Genomic DNA, 6,000 nt, shown 5'->3' on the forward strand with positions numbered 1-6,000 from the left:
TTTAAGATGCAGCCGCAGAAGCTCTATGATGATCCTCGAAGGTATGTTGAATACTACACAACACAGGCCGGTAACGGTTTACCAGGGTATCCTGGTAGCTCAGCAATGTATGGGGCCGGTCTAGGGGGTCTTTTCCGGATAGCAATACCTTTGTTGAAGCGCGGGTTCTCCATAGCAAAACCACATCTGAAGAGTGCGGCTAGGAATATAGTTGGCGATGTTGTCAACAGTGTTATGTCACGACAAACAAAACAGCAGGATGGTTCTGGATTGATGGTTATGTCTCGAGGTGTTAGAAAGAGACCACCTGGTAGGCGGAGCCTACCCAAGAGTAAAAAACGCAAGAATGAGACAAAAACAAGAGCCAAGGTTAAAAGAGGACATACACCCCGGAGAACACTCAAAGGGAACACGACAAATCTGATTAAGAATATATTTTAGAGAGATGGCACTCCTACACCGTATGTCTGGCGAATGTATGAAGACAGAGTTGGATTTATTCACAGTTCCATTCACACAGACATCTATTGAGAAAAATACATACATTGAAATACCGACCCTATCAGCAATATCAGACGCAGCCCCTCTGGAGTTCTTTATTGCTGGGAATGGTGAAGACTACGTTGATCTAAACAATACTTTGTTGTATCTACGTGTAAAAGTCACTAAACCGGACGGAACTAATATTGATGCCGGAGCACGTAATGGGGTTATCAACTATCCGATAGCCACCCTATTTTAACAAGTGGATGTCTCCTTGGGTGATCGTTTAATTAGCCAGAGTAGCAACACATACCCCTACAGAGCCGTTATAGAGAGCATTCTGAATTATGGATGTGATACATTAAAGACACAGTTTTCAGCTGGGTTGTTTTACAAGGAGGCCGCATGGATGTTACGGACCCTGCAGGCGAGAATGATGGACTTACAAAAAGGGCAGCCTATTCAGCGGATAGCACAACATTTGAAATGATCGGCCCTGTTCATAGCGATATCTTCTTTCAAGAGAAACCTATGTTAAACGGCGTTGACATAAAGGTTAGGATGGTACGCAGTAAAGATGAGTTCTGCCTTATGGGGGTCGAGGATGTGCGTTATAGTTTGCATATACTATCAGCATCACTATTTGTCAAGAAAGTGTCTGTTTCGCCAGCCGTGAAACTTGGACACGCTCAAGCGCTACTCTCAACCAATGCCAAGTACCCAATTGAAAGAGTGTGTATGAAGACATTTAGTTTACCAGCTGGGGGTCGTGTTTGCAACCAGGAAAACCTATTTTTAGGACCTCTGCCAAAATGTATTGTAATCGGATTGGTGGACAATGACAGTTTTAACGGAAGTTACACAAAAAATCAATTTAATTTCAAACATTATAATTTGGAGTTCATGGCTATGTATGTAGATGGTCAGCAATTTCCTAGCAAACCATTCCAACCAAATTACACAACAAGGTCAGCAGTGCGTGGATTTTACCAATTGGCCTTAGCTTCAGGAAAACACCTAAAGGACCAAGCCTTGGCTATTGACAGGTCAGACTTCTTACACGGCTATGCCCTTTATGCATTCAACTGCGCGGCAGACGAGGAATGTGGTCAGCACATATCCTTGATCAAGTCAGGGAATATACGACTTGAGATGAGGTTCAGACAACCACTACCCCACACAATTAATTTAGTTGTTTATTCAATCTTTGACTCCATTATCGAAGTGTCAAACCGGCGACAAGTCATGGTTGACTACTATTAGGAGAACTGTGTGGAAATGAATACCGCAGAGTTGACCAGTGTGGTGAACCAATTTTCATCTAGGACCCATTTCTATGGTGTGCTGGCAAGTGACCAACTACCTAGGGTGCCTGTCCGAGATGTTGCATCAATGATGATTGTTAATACACACCCAAGAAATCAACCTGGGGAGCACTGGCTCTTTACATAACGGATGATGGCATTGGAAGGTTTTATGACAGTTTTGGAAACCCCCCGGATTTTACATATTTTCCCAAATCAATCAAGGCCTTTCTGAAAACCTGTGAGAATGTGGAATACAGCTCAAAACAAGTACAGGACCTGGTTTCAACCACGTGTGGACAGCTTTGTGTGTTCTTTCTCTTTCTAATGACAAATGTCTGAGTTTATGTCTTTTTATGCTGATGATTTACGAGAAAATGATGCCCTAGTCTCAAAGTTTGTAGCTAAGATGTACCAGAGTAAGCGTGATAAGCAAATGTTTAATTGCATACAACATGCTCAATCTTGTGAAACGTTTAATTTGTGCCATGGTTGTTGAAGAAATAGAAAAGCCAATCACGTGTATGTCAACTTTATTATTCAAAAATAAAAACATTTGTAAAACCACATCAATGTTTACATATTATTTTTCATACAACATTTATTCAAGATAAAACAAACATACAATACATACAATGTATCACAAATAAAATAAAAACATTAAAATGGAAGCCATTTTGCGGGGTCCGTGGTATGAGGTTCAAAGATAGCTTTGGTTGTTTGAAAACCAGTTGCTGGTGGTGTGGCTAAATCAACCATTGTGTCACCAGACTTTTGTTTATACAAATTTATTTTACGTCTTACAAGCGCATTTGGAATAGTTGTAAAAGGCATGTTGAGACATGCCATGGCCTCTAAAAACACACCCCACCCCTATCGCCAGCAATTTTATTGGTAGCTGTCACACTTTTAACAAGATCCAATAGGTGCGAGCCCTTGATTATCTCTCCTTTGAAAACGAATTCACCATTTGAATTCCATGAAGTCAAATCTTTAGACCTGTGCATTCTATTAAGAATATATTCAACATTCTTTCTACGCTTCACAGGCACATTATCCAAAATTTCATAAACAAGGTCAACATTTCGGTCAACAGTTTGCTTATTCTCAGTCACGTTTACTACAGCAGACCCGGTCTCAGACCCGGGTAGACTTAAAGTCAGGGTGTTTGTATCAAGCTCCCCCTGGCGCACAACAGTCAAAAATCTTTGTAAAATGGCAGAGTATCTTTTAGCTTTCTCATGTAAATCCATATCAGGCTTCAACAGTATATTGCGAATCGATGAGTCCAAATCATTCTCAACAGATTGTCTTACATCGGTGCTAGTCGTTTTGGATTCTCGCAGTTTTTCTAACTGATGTTGTGGCACCAGAAACATTTTCTGAGCATGCTCCATGTTGTTTAACCCTGTCTCGATGCAATTAGACTGGTTAAGAATGGAACTGCAACGCTTAGTAACGGCAGTAGAAAACCTCCAGATTGGTTGATGGTTTTTCTTTTCCGTGCAACTGAAGTGTTCTTTCTAGACATGTATATAATTTTGGCTTTTTGTCTCTTTACTTTTCGGAGCTGCGACTCGGTTAAGGGTATATTACCGCGCCTTAGATTAAGCGCTATTTCACAGAGTGATAGAATGAGGTCGGTGGATGCTGATTCTAAAATAACTTTTCGTTGACTTGCCGGTGCCTTAAATATCATTTTCAAAATTGGTAAATTTCTACGAATGCGTTTAGACATGATCAAACTTTCTTAGGAACGTACACGACAGGCCAATCCCCTGAAAATAACCCTGTTCTCAGAGGGTAGTCTTCTGGTGTTGTAGCTTTAAAGTCAATAAGTAAATAACCAAAAGGTGGATGTGTTGCATCTTTAAAACTCTCCATGAAGAATCGAGAAAGACCGGGGTATATCTGTCTGCCTAAAATACTAATCTGCTGATTGTCGCGGGGGTTTTTAAACAAGATGAGGTAGTTTGTGTTCAAGTTAATAGTTCTACTAGATTTGCCTTTAACAAACATGTTTTGGACGAGGTAAATTGCACTCAAGTTACGGTGGTGTGAATATTGTGTGAAAACTCTCTCCATCTCCAAACTCTCTGATGCACTTTTCATTAAATCGTCAATAATTAAAAGGTTGTTTTTCTGAATCGGTAGCAGATTGTCATCACACAGCAATGTTGGTAGACCTTCTATAAAATGTATCTCCCTTACTTTCAACAGTTCGTCATACAGCGGTTGCCAACATGAATAAACACAGACGATATTTTGAATTTCTTTGGAGAATACAACCTCTGCATTATCCAACAACATCTTCACAAAATATGTTTTACCAGAGTTACTGGGGCCACTAATGACACAGCTGAACGGGTGTTGTAGTCGCGGGTCAAAACCGCTATCCATCCTAGACTGTGGCTTAGTACCCATAAGGCCTTGTACTGTAATCAGGGAACAGTACACGCTTGTTGTACACAACTCTGAAACGCTTAGACACTACTCGGTTTTTCAACGTGAATGTTCTTTTATCTCTAGCAATTGTGTCCGCATTAGCAAGGACATGATGATCATCATCACCGCCGCCCTCACCCCTTACAAAGTTGTCAACCAGTCGCGTCAGCGTCTCCAAACTAAGAATGGTTGTGTTGTAGCTGTTGAGCGTAATGCCTTTTGCTTTGAGACAGGTCAGACCTTTAACGGTTTTGTAACCATATGTCTTTGGCCCACCACTAACAAATTGAGCTATGCTGTCACCATCCGGTAACTCGTCGGTCAAGTCACCCAAGAACGGGCCCAGTGGGGGGACCCAATCCCCATGGCGTGTGACAAAGATCACGGAATCAGTGTCTGTGTAGAGTACACGTCTATCCAACTTCTCCAAGAGTGAATACAACTTGAGTCTAGCATAAGCGGTTGTGAACGCGGTGTAGAATCTGAGCATTAACAATTACAATATGAATGTACGTTTCATTGGAAGTGAATGTGCCTAGATAATGAGAACAACAGAAACCTCTCTGTTTAGATTATCTCTCAGTAGGTAGCGCTCTAATGACAGGAATGTTTACGATGGCCATATGGCATGGGGGTTGACTCCTAAAAAGTTAGAAACGCCCTTAATGTATAGGCTAGCTGTTAACCAACATTACAGTGAGAAGAGATTGACTGAGATGAGATTGAGGTTGTGTAAGGAAGACCAGGTCCGTAACCTCATGAACAAGACTTTCTAATGCTGCAATAAATAATATACTTTCTCTCTACCTTGACAAACGGGTATGCTAATTATTACAACCACTATACGAAACGGCCGATTTCTAACAGCGGCAATAAAAATGTTGCCGTTACGTGGTTTGATTGGTGTCTGTTTTGTGTAATGCCACTGTACCATCGCAACAGTGTCTGAGATGAACGAGAAATAACCAACATCTATTTCACTGGAAAAAAGGTAGTGGCTAAACTCCTCCGGATCTGTAATTAACATTGTGTTCATAAGGTTAGTCCGCTCACCCATCTTACCCCAAAGACTATTCATTGCCAATTTAGCTAAAGATCGCCTAACACTGTTTACAACAATGTTTTCGTTGTCAAGCTGCACACCCTCCTTTTCATGATATTCACGGATATACCGGTCTTTAGCCTCATCGTCAACCACAGATGGTGGGAAGCCACTAGCTTCCTGCTTGTGCTTCAGGAATGTTCTCATGTAATCTGCAAAAAGATAATCTGATGTCCTGGTGAAATCCCAGACTTCAAATATTTCCACAATGCAATAACCTTTCTCAACAGCCTTAACCAGCTCAATAGAAACCCAGGTACCGGTTAAAGATCTTTCTGAATCAGTATGTGAACAATCAGTTACCTGGTTTTCAGACTCTGCACATAATCTACACAATGGAAAGAACAGCTTGCCGCCAACCCTGTGTGGTAAAACGGGGTGATAAAGGCCTTTCGGTGGACACACCGTAGCCTTAACAATACCAAAGTAAGTGTCTAGGGGTTTGAAATCTCGAAAGATTATGTCTGGATGCCCAATCGGATAAGTCTTTGTCTTGTTGCAGAATGGGTAAAGACTACAGACATCGTTATACTGAATAGTCTCCCCTTCTCGAGCCGTAAACTTCAGATGAATCGCATTAGTACGACCACCAAAAAGAGCATCCCGAGTGTCAAGGCGCTCTGGAGCACCAAAGGTCTTCAAGAAAGCTTTGACATCTGCGGATGT

Source organism: Esox lucius, chromosome 14 (genome assembly GCF_011004845.1).
Source record: "Esox lucius isolate fEsoLuc1 chromosome 14, fEsoLuc1.pri, whole genome shotgun sequence".
Classification (NCBI taxonomy): domain Eukaryota; kingdom Metazoa; phylum Chordata; class Actinopteri; order Esociformes; family Esocidae; genus Esox; species Esox lucius.